The sequence below is a fragment of the Melanotaenia boesemani genome, chromosome 22, assembly GCF_017639745.1.
Source record: "Melanotaenia boesemani isolate fMelBoe1 chromosome 22, fMelBoe1.pri, whole genome shotgun sequence".
Taxonomy (NCBI): domain Eukaryota; kingdom Metazoa; phylum Chordata; class Actinopteri; order Atheriniformes; family Melanotaeniidae; genus Melanotaenia; species Melanotaenia boesemani.
Genome location: NC_055703.1, coordinates 4,356,924 through 4,378,614, shown reverse-complemented (window position 1 = coordinate 4,378,614; position 21,691 = coordinate 4,356,924). Strand labels below are relative to the sequence as shown.

Below are 21,691 nucleotides of genomic sequence, written 5' to 3'. Positions count from 1 at the left end.
AGACAATCAAACATGCCAGAACCACAATTTATGTAAAATGTTTTATTTAAACTGATTCAGAATATAAATGGACTGTGTCTCCACATAGCTCCACAAAATATCTTACTGTAAAATTATTATGATTTTATGGTCTGCAAGTTTAATGATTTAGCATTTAAGCTGTAGCTACTGAACTTTGTCAGATTCTCGTAGTGATTCTCCCCCAACCACGGCTAATCCAGTATCATCTTCGTCCCGTCTCTTCTCTGAGATGAAGTCCTCAGTGTGCCAACAGAGGTGAATCGCTGCGCTGCAACATGGCAGCCCTGAATTAATAAAATAATTATTGTTATTATTATTGACAGAAACATGGTTGTAATATCCTTCTAGTAGTGAGTGAGCAAGCAGCCATTTGTTTACATTTAAATCTTAAACTGCACAGTCTGTGAAAATCCCCCCCCCCCCCCCCCCCCCCCCCCAAAAAAAAAGAGGGCGAGAAGGTAAAACTAGTGGTGGGATTTCCCCAAAGTATGAGGAGAAAAGGAAGAAGCAGGTCTCTACAGCTCCTATCCCAAATCAAGATGTCCTATAGACAATACTGACCAACAGTGTGTGACTAAGTGAAGATGCAGGACTCCTGGAACAACAAAAAGGACGTGGTTAAAGTGTAAAATGTATTTTCTGACAACAGCAGAACTAATCTGTGAAGTTTTACTCTGAGTCGCAGAGATGTCACAGCATGGGAATGAACACGACATGATGACACTGGAAACCTGAGAAGGCCTCATAAAATCATGTTTCGGGTCTGTCTTGTCTTATGATCGTTTAATTGATCACTTTCTTTGCTGGTTCCTCTGTTGCACAAGACACACAAAATCTTTTCGATTAAATCTTGGCTAAACAAAATAAATAATGAGTTAAACAAAACAGTCATTTTCATCATGCACGTGTGCAGTGGAGGGATGAAAACAAGTTTCACTTTCCAAACTTTTCGTCTGTTTCTTCATCTTTATTCGTCCCTCCTCCTCTCTCTCCTCCCCTGCTTGGTGAACACGCCCAGCTCTCCTCGTGCAGCCTTCACCTCCAGCAGCATCAGCAGCAGTGCAGCCGGATCCACGCGCCACCGCCGCGGACCTGCTGGAGGAGGTTTCTCCGGGACATGTGGACTTCAGAGACGGCTTCTGCGTGTTTCCTGTTGACCTTCAGAGGAAGCTGCGTCCGCCGGTAGAAGACGTGACGCAGACTGCCATTTTCTTCTTTTTCAAATTTATTTCAAACGCACCTGGTTCACGGAGCGCGCGCCCTTCGTTGAACGGAACATCCAAATCGGAGCCCACGTCCACGCGCACACCTGCCTCCAATTTGTCCTGCGTTTTTCAGCTCCGCAAACATCAGATGCGGACCAGATCTCGAAGCTCCGGCTGAGTCCCGCTGCGTCCCGCTGTGGGGAGGATGCTGAACAGGTAAGGACGCGCTCATCAGAGCTGGTGTTTCCAGGCTGCAGCCATCCTGTCACCATGTTCCACTTCATCTGCTCTTTATGAATTCAACATGCCTGCTGTCTCTGAGCTGTGGAGTTCATGCAAAAAGAAGTTTGTTCATTTCTGAGAAGATTGTTTTGATGAAGATCAGAACAATAAACTTGCAGAAAAACTAAAACATGGCTGTTTGTCTGCAGCTTTAGCTCAGTGAAACCCTGATAGATGTTTCATCCAGAGCTGAGTTCAGTCTTTGGTGAGGTTCAGAGAAGGGAGGCTTCGTCCACAGGTATAACTTTGTCACCTGAGTTAACCCTCATTCCATCAGTCTTGTCTTTATCATGGTCTCAGGTGACAGATGGGATTTTCCCTGCAGCTGCTTGTCATCATTTCTCTGCATTAATTCTGTTCTGTTAGTTAAGCACCAAACTTTCATGTCAGCCTTTGAGAATGAAGATGAAATGGGTCGCTTCAGGAGATCTGCTTGCAGTTTTTCACCAGCACTGCTCATGTGATTCCCCTTGGTATTCCAGCTTCTCCCAGTTCAGCAAAATATCAGTTCAACTCTGAACCTCTGAAGGCAAAGAATGATCAGGGATTAAAGGATAGACAGTTTTATTTTTGCTATAAATCTTCAGAAGTAGATGAGAGGAGATTCAGGTGCACCCACCTGAATGGTACTTTTAGCACCAAAACAACATTATATATCATAATTTTCTCATCTGAACTAGAGTTTAAAAGAAATAAACAGATCTTCAAAAGTTCCCAATGTTTAAAATAATTTGTTATATGAAAAAAAAACAGCCATTCTAGGTCATTTTATTAATATTACAACCTGTATAAATACCAGAGGAGGCTGTAATGCCCCCTGAAACAGCTGCGTCTGTAAAAAACACAGGCTACAAAACTCAGGTCTTCTTGTTTGTGTTGCACTTTAATGGACCAAAAATGTTGAGTTCACTTTGCTGTTAAAGCACATTTTCTTTGCTTTATGATTTATTATGTCAGAGACTTAAATTCTCAGCTGAGGCAGTGGTCTGTATTTGCAGGCTTTCAGAACGCTGGGTCATAATATGAGTGATGATAAATTTTATTTTAATCTCTGACACTGAAATGCTGCAGGGGGGAGGACACTGTGCTGGTCAGACAGCGGGTGTGATTCTTTGGAACATTTTTATGGTTCAGAATGTCAGTGCTTGGAGAATTAAAATAATGTTTCCAATCATGTTTTAACCATATTTATTGCTTCATTGGACATTCTGCTGTACAAGAGCCAGAGAAACAGGACAAACTGGTCTCTCTGATCATCCTATATTAAATGCTTTAATTCCTGATGTGATAGATGGAAGCAGGTGGTGGAAACCTTCCTCAGAGGTTTTCTCCATATTGGCATGACAGCATCACACAGTTGCTGCAGGTTTGTCGGCTGCATCCATGATGAGAATCTCCCGTTCCACCACACCCCAAAGCTGCTCTACTGGACTGAGATCTGGTGGCTGTGGAGGCCATTGGAGTCCAGTGAACTGAAGGCTGTGGTGGTTAAACCAGACCACGTTGGTACTAAGGGGACCAAAGTGGGCTAAGAAAATGTGTTTCAAGAGAATAAAAACACAACAGTCATTTTAGTGAAGTGATTTCAGTGAGCAGTAGAACCACAGTTTTTAATGATAGATTTAATCCTAGATTTTTCTGGTATTGATCTTTGATTTTGTTACACGCCCGCACCTCTAAACAACAAAAAAGGGCCTAAAATGTTTTTGATCTCAGTTTAAAACTGTCAAGGTTGTGATAAATGAAAAGGCTGTTGCCTTTAATGTCTTAAAGCATTGAAAACAAAACATTTTGTTGTTTAAATGAGTACTAAAACAATCAGTTAACATATTTTTGTCAGTTGCAGGTAAACACAAATGATCAGGTAGAGAAGAGAGTATATTTACCATGAAGTTTTACTGTAAATGGAAACACTGACGTCTCCTCAGTTTCCACCTCTGGTGCCGACAAAGTTTGAATATTTGTTTACACTCAGTTTCACTTCTAGCAGGAACTTGTGCATCACCTCAGGGTGACAGCCATGCATTGCGATCTCTTTGTGGTTTAACAGCAGTTTTGTTCCGGAAAGTCTAATCTGAGCTATCAGAGGTTGTGATATCGCGTTGCTCCCTGCAGCCAGGACAGCACACCAGCCCATTCATCTTCCTGACTCCTGTTGGGAGGGCTGCAGCGGACGTTGGGAAAGACCTTAAAATACTGTCCCATGACCTTCTGAGGGTAACGAATGAAGCGCCTCATTCCTGGCAGACCATCCACCCGAACTCGGCTGCCAACTCCAGTAAAACTGAAGGGAAAGAGAGTCAGTCGCTCTCCCTCGCATCTGAGCCACTTACTGCATTTCAGTCACGTTCATCTTTGCAGAAGTGCTAATTGAATGCATCCAATATTCAGGCAAAGACCCACTAACCTGACCTTGGTTACTGCTTCCTGATAACTTTAGCAAGCAACACACTTCAGTGGAAGTGGGGCCTCATGGCATGCTGTGTCATCACTCAACTTTCATGATGGTCAAACTTGCTATGTCCAGTTTACACAGGCATGTTTGTGTGGCTGCGACCTGGATTCATTTCTAGCTCGGAAAGCAATTATTAGAGGCGGGAGGGGGCAGATGCAGGACGCAGGGGGGTTGACCGTGGGATTGAAATCTGAGGATGGTGCAGAAATTTGTCAGGCCTCTGTGCTGACACCCTATCCCTGTTATCTTCTTACGGATGGTGATATATGACTAAGGTGACCGTAATCATTATTCACAGAGCCGTCCTCTGCCTCCCCCTGGCATCCTTTCCTCCCAGGCCTGATCAGCTATGTTCTATTTTCCTGCAGTAATGATTTGTGGAGTTCTGTGTTGCTGTAGCATCTGAAGGACACCGTGTTGAGGAGCTTTCCAAAACAATATCATAACCCACATCCATTAGCCATATGGGTTCCATTCCCCAGATTTGCCTGATGTAATTTTGACATCCTTCCACGGCAGAGCCATGGTGCAAAGCTGGGATTCATTTAAATATTCCTTCTTTTAACTTTCACACCCTTCTGATGCCATCGTATGGTTTCTGTTTGATATTTATCCAGAGGCTGAAATAAAGCTGGGTATAATGTGCTATTAGATTACTTAATTAATGATATGGTTCAATCTGCTTTTATAATAATAAATAAATAATAGTAAAATAAAATAATGTAGTTTAATTTTTCCTTTTTCCATGAGCAAGTTGGAAAATTGATCAGTACACTGTAAAAGTTTATTTTGTTGATGACAACAATTTGTCACCCAATGAAATAAATTTAATTAATAAAAAATTATATATGTTAATACTATTCAATATAGATAATAATAATACAATAATAAAGAAATAAATGAAATAAATAACAAAATAATGAATAATTACAAACAGAGTAATAGTTATACACACCTTCACGAGGAATTAGTGCCTGTTTTGTACAATAAATGTATATTTTGATCTGAATTTGTTGGTTTAAACAGTCTGATCAGCGCTGGGAACATTCAGCATCAGGAAACTCTTTGAGGGGGGATCGTTTTTATTGCTGCACCATTAAACAAGCATGCAACAGAGCAGCTGTTATTGGAGATGTTGAACCATCTATTCGACTCTGGAAAGCTGTGGAGACTGGCGGCAGGTTGTGGCAGCTGCAGGAAGAGTTGCTGGAAGTTGCTGCTTCTACGATTAGAGCTGCTGTCTGTCGCCAGATGAGAATCAGCAGGTAAAGAATAAAGTCCGGTGTTACTTTCACACCCCTCAAAAGCACAAATCTGTCCCATTGCAGGAATATTTCATCAGAAACTCTATGAAAGCCTGGGATCCTCCTATCAGCTGCTGAGCTCCCTGCGTACCACGCTGGGATGCTGTCTGCAGGGTGCTCTCTGTGGTGGCTCTGTAGTATGGGGTGCCAAGTGTAAAAATTCAGTATAAAAGTTGTAGCTGACACATTTTCATTATTTATCTCACTTTTCTCACATTTAGCACATTTTTCCAAATTTAAACCACATATATATAATGGTCAAATAGAACATCTAAATTTAAATTTTAAATCTAAATGTCATGTGTTATATCTAAATGTTAAATCTTAAATATTATATCTAAATCTTGAATCTGGGCCCGTCAGGCCCAATGTAGAGATGCCTTTTTTCTAGCCTCACCCCATTACTCTCCCTCATGTTATCTTTTCCATCTGTGAAAATGACGCGTTGCACGGCGGCTGCTGCCTCAGTCTGCCTGATCCTGTTTGTTTATATGTTGTTGTCTACTCTTGGACGGGTTTGTACAGGAAAAAAAATTAAGTGGAATTATAATTAAGTAAACCTTATAAATCTGAGTTTGCTGGAAGTTCAGGAGGTTGTGGAAGAAACTTAAATTCCTCATAAATTAAAAAAGAAATTTAAATTTCCACCTACATGATGATTCCAGTCCAGCTTCCTAAAAGTAAGCAAAGAGTAAATAAATGCTGCTTTGCAGCAGGAAGTTGGTGTGGACATGGGATGGACTGATGTCCCTGAATGCAGCAGAAAGTTGGTGTGAACATGGGATGGACTGATGTCCCTGAACGCAGCAGAAAGTTGGTGTGAACATGGGATGGACTGATGTCCCTGAATGCAGCAGAAAGTTGGTGTGAACTTGGGATGGACTGATGTCCCTGAATGCAGCAGAAAGTTGGTGTGAACATGGGATGGACTGATGTCCCTGAATGCAGCATGAAGTTGGCGTGAACATGGGATGAACTGATGTCCCTGAATGCAGCAGAAAGTTGGTGTGAACATGGGATGGACTGATGTCCCTGAACGCAGCAGAAAGTTGGTGTGAACATGGGATGGACTGATGTCCCTGAATGCAGCAGAAAGTTGGTGTGAACATGGGATGGACTGATGTCCCTGAACGCAGCAGAAAGTTGGTGTGAACATGGGATGGACTGATGTCCCTGAATGCAGCAGAAAGTTGGTGTGAACTTGGGATGGACTGATGTCCCTGAATGCAGCAGAAAGTTGGTGTGAACATGGGATGGACTGATGTCCCTGAATGCAGCAGAAAGTTGGTGTGGACATGGGATGGACTGATGTCCTTGAATGCAGCAGGAAGTTGGTGTGAACATGGGATGGACTGATGTCCCTGAACGCAGCAGAAAGTTGGTGTGGACGTGGATTTTAACGTCAAACCAACGGCCTCTCTGTTACACTGCAGCAGCTGTCTGGATAACTGGTTTCAAACTCAGGGATGAGCAGGAACTGGGAGCAGTCACATGACACTACCATAATTAATTATGCATCCTTCATCAACATCATCATCATCATAATCATCGTTCTAAGTAAACTGTATTCTTATGTCTAGAGCATGTCGTCTATACACTGAGACTCTGGGGAAAGGTTGATTATTGCTGATATAAGGTCAGCATGGAGACCAGACCGTAGAACTGGTTTTCTCCCAGCAGGAGATCTGGAATTAGAGATCAACAAGGAGGCATGCAATTAATTTTATAATCCTGAATAACTTCAAATTATTCATCATAACAGAGAAACAAGAAGATAAAAGAAAATGAGAAACTTTAGACCAAACTACTAGTTACTGAAGATGAAGTCCAGATAAAATCTGTTGCACCAGCTTAGCTGCTACCAGATCAGGACCCTCCTCATCATCAGGTAAATCTGGAAAAGATGGAGGACATTCCTGTCAGATGTCACTGGTAGATGTGTTTACTCGAGGAACGGACCAACACCACCACGGTCAATACAGCCAAAGACCTGGTTCTAGTCAGTTCTAAGGAGAAAGAAAATTCAGGATGAAGATTAAAGTTGTGGATGTGAAACTCTCATGATGATAGAACAGACTATTCTTAGTTAGTGTACTCAAGTCATTCTTATCCCCTTTGGCTGTATGCCCATCCCGCCTCACTTTAACCCCTTCGCAGCAACTTCAGTCCAACAAAGAACAAACAATGCTGTGGTCCAGGAGGAGGACGTGTTTTCTAATAACACATTATCTTCCATCTGTCCTTGAAGATTGTTTATGGGACCATGTTGCTCAGTTCAGATCGAGGGTGAGAAGTTAAATTCCCACCGGGGTCACTCATGCTCAAAGAGCTTCACAAGGCTCAGCTGGCATCAGCTGCAGCTGGATGGAGTTTATTCATATCTGAGTGTGTAAAAGTGAATCAGTTCAGTTTATCCATTTGTTTACATGTACATAAACATGAGGGGTGTATATCAACCCATATGAGCCTGACGTGACATATTTGTCACATATAGTTTCTAAGACATTTTGCTTCAATTTATGATATAAACTTTGCTCAAAATCCTGTTGAACACCATCTGATACTTGTCTTCTGTCCCCCAATAGATACCCCGAAGCAGAAAACCATATTATAACATTTTTAATATATCACATGGTAATAAATGGTAGATATCCCTTTTTTGTTACATTTTGTTAAAGGGTCAAATAAAGACCTCATATTTAAAAAATGGGCCTTTTCTTACCATTTTTTCATGGGCCAGGTCTTAATGGGTTAAAAATGTGATGAGGATGCAGTGTCAAATCAGTTTAGTGGATTTTTGTCTGGATCATAGGCAGGATGATTCACAATTTCTGTTCGACTGGATGGATATGAGATGATGTCACATAACACAGTCACTTCCATCCGTTTCAAATCACATCAGTGGTCATTGAATCGACGTCTCAGTGCAGACCAACAGCTAGTTACAGCCAAACTGGACTATGTTTTCTCGTGAGGGAATTTACTGGAATTCGGAAATCCCATTAAATGCTCTGTGAACATGCCCGGATGAACGATCGAGCCCAGAGTAGTAGACCAGTAGTGGTAGTTTTCACCAGGTGCGTGTGCGCTGCGGTTTTGTTCCGACTTCCATGGCACGACATGGAAATCCATTTGACTGGTTTTAAACTTGTTTTAACAGAAATAATTTCCTGTAACTTAGTGTTTCACACATTTTAAATTAAATTTTTGTCATAAGTGGTGAATTAACCATTTTTTCATTCATTCTTCATTCATTCTCTCCCTAATATGAAGTAACAGTGTCTTATTTCTGTGGTAAGAATACATATTTCAACTTGTCCCAGGATCAGTTCTGGTCTACTGTCTGGTGGTGGTAGACTGGATCCTGGTGTGGTAGTAGGGGATCAGTTTTGGACTACTGCCTGGTGGTAGTGGTAGTAGACTGGATCTTGATGTGGTAGTAGGGGATCAGTTCTTCTGGACTACTGTCTGGTGGCGGTGGAAGACTGGATCCTGGTGTGGCTAGCTCTACATTGGGAGCTGTGGGGCTGCTGATACTGGGTCTGGGGTCTGTCTCCTCCAGATCTGTGTCCTTCCTCTTTACTAAAAGTCAGAAATATCTCCTTCCTCTTTATTCTTATATGTTCCTCTACTAAACCAGACTGGTTACAGGATCATTTTCTCTATATGTTTATGTTGTAGCTACTTTAAAACCAACTAGTTGCCTTGCTAGCCTCCTGTTTACATGAAACTGGATCATGTAGTGCTAGCTTAATCAGCGCTAAGTAACATGAATGCTGACCTTCTCTTTGAGCATCTTTATAGTTTATTTTCATCTCCAGTGTGAAAATGTTGATGAACTGAGTTGATGTGTAGACCCTAAATATACTCACTGAAAACTAAGTATGGCCTGGTTTCCCCACATTATCTAATCTAGTGCTAGCATTGAACTAGATTAGCACTGCTACGTAGCTTCATGCTAACATCAGGTTAATAGCCTTAAATGTTCTTGCACAGGGACAAAACCTCTTTGAGAAATGTGCAGCCACATGCTATTTTTTTTATAGGATGAATAATTAGGAAACTACTTGAATATGACCTTAACTGGTGTAGAGTGACTGTTGATCCATGCAAGGCTGTTTCTGTCCTTCTCCAGTGACCTGTCAATCACCTGAAGTGGCACCTGGAGTGTCCAGATTTCAGATGTGACCATTGTCACCCTGGACATCCCTCTAGCTCCACCGCTGTTTGTACAGTACCAATTCACAACAAAGTCATCTCAAGTCCCTTTTACAGATAAAGTTCAATTATAATCCAGTTAAAATAAATCCATTCTATATCCACATCAGTCCAGTTTATAATCACAATACAGTACAATACAATAACAAGTACAGACCAAGTATAAGTACCAAGTACAGACCATAGTAACTGTCTTCACATAAACAGTTCATAACAATAATGACCTGCTAAGGAAACCAGTGGATTAGATCTAATCTCTTTGATTCAGTCCTCCATCCTGAGCTGCATGAGAAGACAGTGGAGAGAAAAACCTCCATCAGAACCAGGACCAGGAAGGAGAACCTCCATCAGTTATCAGACTGATCTAATTTCTTACCAGCCACCATCAGACCCAGAGCAGCTGCTGTTCTCCAGCACCGAAAGCTGCTGCAGACGTATCAGACTCACTCTTCTCTCTCTCTGAAACCTTAGAAAGTTATAACATCATCACAAGCGGAGGGAAAGCTCGCTGATCTAAATTTGATTAAATGAATGTTGTTGGGTTTTTTGGGGGGTCTGACAAAGCACCCAGCTGTAATAATAATAATAGTAATAATAATAATAATAAATAAATAAACAAACACATAAATAAATAAAATTAATTTAACAGAGACTAATATATTAAGAGAAAAGTAAAGTTACTCATGATGTAACATTTAGTTATTTTTTGGGGGCACATGCAGCAGTACGACTCAGGCAGATGCTTTTTTCTTCTTTCATCATCTGACATCTTATGCAACACCAGGAGGGAATAAGAATAAATGTGTGTGTGCAGAAAACTCTCGCTCGCTCTTCCACAACAGTCCCAAATTTCTAATGAGTGTGTAAAATCAGCTGGTGTTCTCGGTTTGAAAAGCAAACTCCTCCACAGATTCTGGCATGAACATTCTCCCTTAATAAAACGCTCATTTTGACATGAGCAGCATTTGTTGGAGAACCAGCGTGAACATTCAACAAACTTTAAAGGTGGATTTTCTAACTTTCGTCTTCAAAAATTCACCACTAGGAGTCAGAGTTTTACCAGGTCAGGTGTATGTTTTCCTTCCTGCTCAAGATTAATTTACTCAAGAACGAGTTTTGGGTTGTCCATTGATTCACCCTGACCCCTCATACTCATAAACAGATGATAAACAAAGCCTCTTTCATCACCATTAAAGGTACAATTCATATGTAATATTTTACATTTCTGGAGTATCTCTCATCCCTCAAACTTTGTCGTCTTCTCTGGCTGTGGAAGCTTTTCCAGCCAGCTGTGTGATAGAAAAGCTGCTGCAGCTGTCTGCAGACAGACACGTAGAGCAGCTGAGGAATCTTATTTTTCCTTCATGACTTGAGCTTCTGTTGTATCACGTCTTCATCTCGTCTGAACGTTGCTGGTGCTGTGAGAAAAGACTTGTTTTATTGACATGCAAGGACATAATGCTGCAACAGTAAATGCAAAAACCCTTCTACAGAAGTCTGAGATCCTCATTTCTGCAGAGTAACGACCTCTGTGAACTGAACGAGAGTCATGTTCATCACATTTTGCTGGAAGGGCTTTTCCTTGGTGTCTCATTCAAACAGAAGAAACATATTTTATGTTGAGGAGAAACAACTCTGCTTGTAGAATGAGTTTATTTGTTGGAGACGTGTCCCAATGGAGCGAAACATGGATTCACTCTGTCCGGCCATCAGGGCCTTTGTCTGCAAGGTGTGATGCTTAATTCCTCGCTGCTATCTGCTGGTATCAATTAGAGCTTTTATGGGGAGGAACTGTCTGTTACCATAGCAACCAATGTTGGCTGTGCATTGCATCCCATGTGAATGCTGTGAATAAGTATCACTACACATTTAAAGATGTAAAACCTGAGCATCAGATACTCAGCAGCCTTCCTGGACCTCGTTTTTTCCACTTCTAGATTTTTCTGGAACTTGCTGGGTTTACTTTGAATCTTAACGGATGGTTTGGACGGCTTAAGGATGCTGCAGACGTGTCCAGCAGGCAGGAATAGTGATTTAATGGAAGCGAGCCTGGATTATACGCCATCCTGCTAATAAATTACCTGCTCCCACATTTTCACCAGCAGCTTTAGGATTGTGTTGAATGAAAATGTCTCACATTCTTCCATAAAACACATTATGAGCCATCGTGTTCTCTAAATGTTTTATTACACTGTTGCGTTTCATGAGTGTTAAAAAGAAAATGTTGGCTTTGTTTTTTCAGGAACTTGAGGAAATGAAGTTCTTTTATTTTTGTTCATTTCAAAGATAAAACTCATGATTTATTTTCTTTCAGGGAAACAAATGTTTCAGTCAGAATTTCATTGACGGATAAAGTAGTCTGTGTTTTTATGGATCTTTAAATGAACATCTCTTGCTTATGCTGGGCTTCATTTAGTTTATGATTCAAGATGTTAACACATTTACCGCCCATCTCTTTTTTCATGAATTTGCTCCCAAATTGAAAAACCCACATGTTTTCACAGTGATGTCCTGATGTTTCATACAGGCTGAGATGAAGAGTTGTTGCCACGACACCCCAGCAGAGGAAGTGGCTTTAAGTCCCAGGATCCGAGGGTCTTCATTTGCCTCTTGCACAGAAAAACAGGGTGAACCTGCAGGGAAATGAGGGGGTGTTATGTATCCAGATGGCCAGCGGGGAAAAACTTGAACTATCAGTCTGAGTTGTGGCTGCTGTTGTCTGCCTGGTGTGGGTGGGAGATGTCTCTGTGGATGTTTTCATACCTTTCGTGGCATCAGTATCCTGCATCCTAGTTGCATAGTGTGCTGCCACATTTCGATGTCTGGGGAGTAGGTGGGGATTAGGGGCCTTGCCCAGGGGCCCAGAAGGTTTTTTTGTTTTTGTTTTTTATGTTTTTGACTGACTTAATTAGTTTGTTCATGAAAAAAACAAACACAAAAAAACTTTATACTTAAATAAGAGTCATGCAGGGATTAGGGTGAAAGTGCTAGTGAGCTCCACCCACAGACCGCCCTCTCCACACTCACCTTGCTGCTAGAATAATGTCGGTCGATATTAGGGCTGAGCCATTTATCAAACTCATTAAAAGCGTTTTATTTATTTATTTATATGAATGAATGACAGCAAAAAGAACGTAAATAGCACCCTAACTTTTCAACCATATAAGCAGCTTCATATCTTGCATTGAGAGATGCAACACAACTGCATCGGGGATCTCTTTCCATCCGGATACTTATTATATATCCACTGTGGAAATAATTCCCTGAGAGTTTGTGGGCTAAAGCTGTCTTCTGCACCTCGTAGAGAGCAGCATTTCTCAATGCGGATATACACACAGCTAAAAGCCCGCTGCTAACTAAGAGAAAAATCCAGATTTTTATAAAGGTAAATCATCAGAAATGGGAAATTTGATTTATAGATTGTACTGATTAATCGCCTCGCCCTAGTCTCTATAACAGGTTGTCCAGCTATGTTTAGGTTATTGTTGTGGAGAGAGAAGTTCTGGTCTGAATAAGAGCTCCACGTTGCTTGTCCTGGTGAGAGTCTTTATTATTCTATTAACGTCAGGCTGTGAGGATCACACCAGTCTGAGGCTATGTTCACATTTCAGGTTAAAACAGCCCAAACCTGACTTTTCTGACACCTTCATGTGTGGTCCTACATCAGATCCATGGGTAATGTTTCTCTTAAGGGCTACGCCAGTCTGAATGATGTCACATTTTATCCAAATTTTACTTCATCAAAATGAGATAGATGTCTCAGTTCTGCACCCTGACTGTTCACACTGGAGTCTGATGGAGTCTGATAGAGGCTACATTTCAATTATAATGTGGAAAACCAAAAACAAAAAAAAAGAAAAAGAAATCAGAAGTGAGCATTAAATCCTGCAGTGTGAGCACAGCCTCAGTGAAACACTCTTGTGGTTCATCTGTGGAGAGGTGGTGGAGGCCCGGCACCTGTAGTGAGACCAGACAGATGTTTTTAAACAGACCATCAGCCCGACGTTCTGTACATGACAGGAAGAACCCTTCAGACAGAACAAATAGACCGACTTTCACTCTGGCCAGACTTCAGCTTTTCTGGTATTTTGTTCCAGATATCAGGACCAATGATCCAGATGAGAGTAGATATATATTCTGGACCAGAACCAGGCCAGACCAGAGTCCAGATTAAAAATGGAAAAACTGAACAGAGGCTACAGCTCCTTGGAGCAGCCAGTCGGGGTTCGAGTCCCGGCCCAGGACCCTTTGCTGCCTGTCATTCCCCACTCTCTCTGACCCCATGTCCTGTCAAGTTACTGTTGAATAAAGTAAAAAATCCTTAAAAAAAAACAAAAAAAACAAGAAGGCATGGAGATGTAGTATTTATCTGCCAGCGGAGATGCTTTTAACTTTCTAAATCCAGGGTAGAAACGTCTGTTCTCATGTGCATGAAATCTGCATAGCCTCTGTTAACTCATCTGGACTGTTGCTGCTTTTAATAGTTTTTATTTATCATTCTTTCGTTGTTTCATTCATTTTTTACAACGTTTACTCCAATCCAGGGTTGCGGTGAAGCTGGAGTCTATCCCAGCAGGAGGCAGGTACACCCTGGACAGGTCGCAAGCCCATTTAATTAGATTTAGTTTCTCTTTATATTCTTTTACGCTTCCTCTGCCCCCTGCTGTGATGTTCTATGTGAAGGACTTTGAATTGTCTTGTACATGAACTGTGATGTATGAATTTAACCCGCCTTGGCTTTGGTCTTTGAGCAGCAGTGACCTTCGGCAGTGAAGGAGGATCAGCCCGTCATCGTGTTGATGACCGACTGATGGTTTATGGTTTAATTTTAGCAGAGGGGGGAGCTTAAAACAAGGTGGAAATGAATATTTCCTGAACCTGTTTTCCAGGTGGATGGAAAGATTTTGCACAATGATGTGAGCCGGCTAAGAAAAGGACGTGATCATTTCTACAGGCCAAGATCAGAAAATTAGATGGAAATAAGACGTAAATGTGGTTAAAATTAAGCAGAAGTCAGATTTCTGTGTAAAATCCAGCAGATAAAGAGGAGTCAGCTGTCCAGTCAGAAATCTGAATGTTCTCTGTGGTCGATAAAATCACCACCAGCCTCCTCCTGTTATCTCCACGGTACTGATGTGCGATACCATTCATTTTCTTTCCGATCCAACACCAATTAAAATACAAGCCAGTATCGGCGATACTGATCCCATACCGAGACTTTGTACAGAAATTTAAACTAAAAATTGCATAAATAAATATATAAATGCCAGAAAAGTTACATGTTTATCAACAACTACATATAAAAATGTTTAGCTACCATCAGTCTAAACAAATGAGAGGGGTTGATGTTATTGTCTTTCTATCCTGTTAAATATTTTTCATCCATAATTTTATTTTTAAAATCCCTAAAATGGCTGTTTTACTGAATATTTAATGACAGCAGCCTCTGCAGCATCCTGACCCTCTAAATCTAGGCCTGTGAGCTGATGTGAGCTGGTTTAGGGATACTTTTCACTCCAAGCTGAACTCATACTGATATTTATTGCAGCATTTTCTTATTTCATATCCACATATAATGCTGTACATAACTAAACAGTCTTCAGAATGAGGGGAACTCCTGTTGTTAAAACATCAACACAAACCTGAACCTAGCAGACAGATGAAAATTACTTTGCCATAATGTAGCATCAGTGGTCCACAGCTCCACATTCCTTCCTCTGAATAGTGGTTAGTACCTGCTGCAGCATCAAAGGACTCCAGGAGTGACGTGTCTCGCTCCTGCAGCAGCTGTCCTGCTAACTTCCTCCTCTTCCTCATCATAATTTAATTATATTCTGTGTTTTTCAGATGTTTGAAGAGGTTTGTGGTGTTGCTACAACATCTCTCTGAATGAAAGACGCTGCTGTGCCCTACGCTGGGCCATTTCACATGTGACTTTGACAGGCGGAAGAAAAAGTAGTTCCTGCCAACTGGGTATAATTTAGAGGAGAACCTGATATTATAGCTACTTTCCACTGGAACTGCATTTTTACCCCAAATCAGTAAAATAGATATTCTAACATGAAAATCAATTATAGAAAATAAAAGTATCAGTAGTATCGATATTTTGATATCGATCTGCACGTCACTACTCCACGGTGAGTTATGGTCCTGCCTGGCTCACTTAGTCTGCAGCCCAGCCTTGTTTTCAAGTATTCTTTTCACTTACGACCGATCGATCGCTGCTGCCAAGTGTTAATGATGAGTCATACTATTAAATGTGATGACCTGCAGCCGTATTCTATTACCTTGCTGTCTTGCACAGGCAGACTGCTGTAATTAAGGTTGGAGTAGATGCTGCTGGAGAAGCAGGTTGGCGCCAGAACTCAGTTATAAATAGCCTTTCATGCATGCCACCAAAGAAGAAGAGTAAATGTTTTGCTGGTTTCTGTCACCAGAGGAGACGAATCTTTTCTTTAAACTGATTCTGAGAGGAAACAGTCGTACGATCATTTACAGGAACGAATGGCCAAGTTGTGTCCTCATTTACACTGTTTTCACTTTTTATTGAGTCTGTTGGTAATGTGAGATGGAGATGTAATGCAGAGGACAGGAGGTGTTTATACTGCGGAGTGATGTACTATAACTACGCTGGACGTGACAGTGGTGTGTAATTACTGCTGGGTAATTTTAATGATCTGTTCTTTAACTGACTGAAATGTAAAGGAGTATTTCAGGTTTTAAACACCATCATTGCTGATATTTGGGCAAAATTACCCTCTTGTGAACTGATAGATTGTTTTTACTTTGCTTTAATTTATCTGTTAAACTGTTTCATTACATTTACCCTTACATCAGTCATCCTTTTTTATAATTTGTGCTATTTTTAAACTAAATCTGGAAATTTTAGTTTGTATTTTAGGAAGCGTTTATTTGTGTGATCTTTATATCCTGCTCTTTTCTGTTCATGTTATTTTAATGTATGTGTTTTATGTCACTTACTACATATTTATAATATCCATGATTCATTTACTTTTACATTTCTCTTATGATTCCCAAACAACATACAATTAGTTTTATTCAAATTTAAAGACTATTTATTTATATCAAAGCACTTTTTTTAGTTTATCTGGCTCCTCTGTGAACACCTCCAGAAGCTGCTGCAAATCTACACCTGAATGATAAATATGTATTAGCAACATTTAGACCAAGACATTAGACCTAAAACTGATCCTTACTCCACATGTAAGATTATGGAGTCTGGACTTAATATAACCTTTGTCAAGGTGGATGTTCTGTTTTTCAGTGGTGTTGGTTTGTCTGTCTGTCTGTCAGCAACATAACTTAAAGAGTAACGGGCGGATTTTGACTACATTTTTAGAAAATATTAGAAATGGAATAAAGGAACAAGTGATTTGATTTTGGGGGTGATCCGGATCACCGTCTGGATCCAGAAATTTTAAAGGATTCTTTACTGTATATTGCCATTAGACTGACTCATCAGATGACGCCCAGAATCACTGGCAAAACTGGTGGAGGTCTAAGTGCTAGAACCAGAGGACGGAGACCTTTCCGCTGCTCATGGATCTTTTCTCCACCTCAGTTAATCACACAATATTCTCGGACTCACTGTATTTGACTTTCGTTGCTTTGTCCATGACTGGGTGGTCACCACATTCCCCAACTGTTTGAGGGAATTGCTGCAGTAAGTCCGACGGTTGGGTTGTCATGAGATTTTAACATCCACAGAGTCTTGATCCTCCCCCTTTCTCCTCAGAACTGATCAGGACCAAGTCTTTGTATGGATTGTGGTGGTGCATCAGTTCTTCTAGAAAACACGTCTACCAGTGACATCTGACTGGAGTATCCGCCATCTTTTCCAGTTTTACATGAGGATCAGGAGGGTCCTGATCTTAGTTTCAAACATTCATGTTAGCAGCTAAGGAGACATTGTGGTCCAGGTCTGACCTCTTAAAACCAAAGTATCTCTAGACAGCAGATACGTCATCATGTTCAACGTCTGCTCCAGATTCTTTTTTGGGATTTTGTCCATTTTCACTGCTCAGCATCTCCAGTAACACGTCTGCTCTGCTGCAGGTTTAATGGTGCAACAGTGAAGGAGCTGGTATTTTATTATTTATATCATCAGAAAAAAAACAGACATGTTCATGTCAAAACACTAACAAAAAGATAAAAATAAGTCACTGTAGAGCAGAAATTATTCTTTCAGTTATTATAATCACAATTATCCTTTTTCCATAGTTTTTTAAAAATAATTTATTCACCTTTTTTCATTCTTGACTGAAGATAATTAAAGAAAATTAACTACAAACTGTATTTAATTACTATTGATGCTCATCTTTGACCATTTAGAAACATCTGAGGAGAAACTCTGGCCTCCCTGCAGTGCATTCAGCTCTCAGCTTGCAGCCTTTCCACAAAGAGGGAGGTACTTCTTGCAGGGTTATTGCTTTCATTCCTCCAAGTCTGCATCCAGGTCAGTTTAAAATGCTCAAAGGGATTTAATAAAAAATACCCGTCAAAGTCCATAAAGGCTGTGAAACTGGAATTATTCTAAAGTTAAAATAAGAAAATTCTATCAATATTTAATTTGTTCAGCTGTAACAGAACTGGGTTGGATATTTTTACCCTCTTTGCAGGATTAGACTCTCAGGTCTTCTAGACTGGGAGATAAATTTATACAAAATGCACAATAACTTCCATCCATATACCTTTAGTGCTTCATTAACCAGATTTCTTGCCCATAAATTCTCTAACTTTGCATTCTTAGCTTGACTGTTTAGCTTAACTAGACACATTTTAATTTGATAATTAAAGAAAGAAAAAAGTTCTGTTTTAATTTTCAGCCTGGTGACACTCAGGAACCCATCATGACAGACTGAGCTGCTCTAAGCTAAATTATCTGCATAACCTTCCGCTGTCTTGCTATCTTTTTGCTTTTTCTTTTTCTTTCTTTTGTCAGAAAACTGCTCTCTGTGCTAGTAAACCTGCTCACCACTGCAGCAGGATGAGAGGTGGGGGTGGGACCACTTTAGGGAGTTCTCCGCTGTCATTGCAAACTCTGCTCATTTTCACTGCTCTGTAGGCCCCCTTCTGGCTCAGGGCCTTAAACATTACCTCTGTATGTAACGCATGGTCTCTCTGAGTGTTCAGAGCCAGAGAACAAGCTTTAACTGATGCTGTCTCCACATTAAAGCAGAGTATTGAAAAGTCTTCACCACTCCACAGAGCGGCCGGTTGTAACTGGCAGTAGAGAAGCAGGAGGAGTTTTACTCCCAGGATGAAGCTTTTACCTCAGAATCACACACAATACATCAAGAGGTTTTGCCACGGGATAGAATGAGGTGGAAATGTGCTTTAAGTCAGAGTACAGAAGCTCCTTCGGGATGTAACCTAGATGTTTTTATCTGCTGTCGTGCCTACTATATCCCTGTCTCAGTACTGCTGCTCTGATGACCTCAGGTGGCACAGAAGAAGGTAGACACATCTTGCATATCATAAATAAAAGTCCTCATACCTGTTGTGGATCTTATTTATCGACTTTAGGGGAATGGTGAGGACAAAAGCAAAACTTCTTCTAGGAGGAGAAAAAAAGAAAAAAAAAAGAAAAGTTTTGATCAGTGAGAGGTAGTCATTTATAAACAGTTCCCTGGAAATGTAAATGTTAATACCAGTGGTGTCTCTCAGCATGTCGCAGAGAGATCCTGGTCACAGTGGGAGTCCACCACTGAGAGTGTGGACACCTGGAAAAGAGAAATGAGACAATGTGGTGTGTTATTAGTCGGCCAGGATGGAAGACATTTTTTAGGTTCACCCTTTTTTTTTTTTTTTTTTTTTTTAAATAAACCATTCTGTAGAAGCTGGAGCTTTTAATCCCAGTCAGCATCACACATGATGTTTCCAGCCTCAGCTGTCAGGTTATGAGGTAAAATGATGTAAAGTGAATGTATGAATAGATATAGCAGCATAAAGGCCGACCAGAAGAAGAAAGCAGAATTTATTACTAACAGAACTTTGTAGAAATAACACACAGATCAACAGTGACCAAACCTTTTCTCATCTCATCATTCTCTCAAGTCTTTCAGGAGAAAAAATATTGTTATTGAAACAAACACACAACAGAAACTATTTCCATGTTTCCACTTTTTCCTCATTTCCAGTTATTCCTGCTACTATTTACCTGCTATCCTCACTAAACCAACTCCAGCTCAGCTGCTTTGTGGCGCCACCGTGCATCAGAAACGTCTTCTTGGCTTTATTCCAGCCATAGAGGAGCATTATTTCTCTTCTTTTCACACACACATAGAACTTTCTGCTCACTGGCTGATCTTTGGCTGCTCCTGATTGGACATTACCGTCAATTTAAGCTCTCATCACTGTTCCTGAGACACTGGTGATGATAGAAGAGATAGACCTCGAGGAAAAGTGGAGTTTTCCAGATTAAAGGAAGAGTTTGACCTGAAATTTGTCTCAAGTAATATTTTTCTTATAATGTAACCTGTAAAGGAAGGCGCGAGAACCTCAGTTTGTGTGTCCTTCATGAGAGATTCAGCATTCAGACCTGGGTATTGCATGCAACCATCTGTTGCTTGGTAGAAGTAGGAAGATGAAACCATTAAATCGAAAACCAAGTTTTCAAACTTTAACTTCAAGGTTAACAAATAATTCATAAGAAAAAAGCGTTCTTATCCTCAACACTGGCATTCTCCATGATTAGATGCAGTTTTTTCCTCTCAAGCACAATAAAAAATGGAGAAATAAAACAGGTGGGTTGGATGTGACCACGGGGGCCCATCCATTCTGAAATGGCAGCGAGAGCCCAGATTAGTACATCTAAAACCCACATATTGTTCCAACCCTCAGTGGTTATTTGTAGAGACCGCTGACCCTGCACATCACCCTGCTCATCATAGAGGTTTGCTCAAAGCTGCCCTCTGCAGGACTTTTATGCAAAGATAGAAACATTTCTACCAAATTGAAAGAGGAATGGAAGGTTTCTGAAATTAAATTCCTATTGCAGGCATGAAACATGTTCATTAAGGATGAAATCTGGGCCGATGTAGTCCTCACTCAGCCCCAGGAGTTACAGTTTGTGCCAGCGACTTCTACTTCTAATGATTCACTTCCAACAACTGTTATTTTTTTTTCTTTTCTTTTTTTATTTACCTTTGACTGACCTCTTTCTGGTTCCTGCCTACCTCTGTAGAGGACTGCAGAGTCTCTGGTAAAGTCTCCATTAACTTTCTGGTAATCCCAACTAAAGAGCTGCTCTTTTCACATACATTAATAATATGATAGTTGGTCAGCATAATGTAAACTCTTGGCTACAGCGTGAGATTTTGCTGCATATTGACATGACCGCATGACACAGTTGTTGCAGATCCATAATGAGAATCTCCTGTTCCACTACATCCCAAAGCTGTCAGCGGCCTCATTTATAAAGCTGGCATATTACCAACAGCTGGCGTACACCAATTATAGCCAACTTTTGGGATTTCTAAAAACCAAACTTTGTGGGAGAATGTACCTACCCTACCTCCACGGCAACTCTGACCCAGGCGTATGTACAAAATCTGGAGAAACGGGAAACTAGCGGTACAGAATGAAATCCAGGAAATGATGTGAAATGTGAGACATTTGTGCAAAATCAAATATTACCTTTGACACCACATGTTATACAAGTGAAACTAAAAGAAAAAATAGACTATCATGCAAAACGTAACTTCAGCTTAAAAAGGTGAAACTAATATATAGACTCATTATATGCAAAGTGAGATATTTCAAGCATTTATTTGTTGTGATTAAGATGATCATGGCTTACAGTTTATAAAACCCAAAAATCACAATCTAAGAAAATAAGAATATTATATAAAATCAGTAAAAAAAAAAAAAGAAAAAAAGAAAAAAAAATGGTTCCTGCCTCCATGCGGCGTGGCATGGATGTGATCAGCCTGTGGTCCTGCTGGGTGGAATGAAGACCAGGATGCTTCAATCCTTCAGCTCTTCTGCAATGCTCGGTCTAATGTGTCTCATGTGTTTTGATGGTTTTTTGTGCTGCATTTCCTTATGTACACCACCTGTAGTCATCTTTGCTATGCATGGTTTTTTAAATGAAGCCCCTGGTGGCTGTGGAGGCCATTGGAGTCCAGTAAACTCATTGTCATGTTCTGGAAAGGGGTTGAAGATGATCTGAGCTTTGTGACATG

The 21,691-nt window shown here is 40.6% G+C and overlaps 1 protein-coding gene across 1 annotated transcript in view; it reads left to right on the top strand.

Annotated features, from left to right (window-relative positions):
• Positions 1 to 1,063: 1,063 nt before the first annotated feature.
• Positions 1,064 to 21,691, top strand: part of LOC121633202 (heparan sulfate glucosamine 3-O-sulfotransferase 5) — an 86,611-nt gene continuing 65,983 nt past the window's right edge. Inside the window, exon 1 of the mRNA XM_041975021.1 lies at positions 1,064 to 1,442. The gene's annotated coding sequence lies outside the window, so the exon portion shown is untranslated. The remainder of the gene's footprint in view (positions 1,443 to 21,691) is intronic.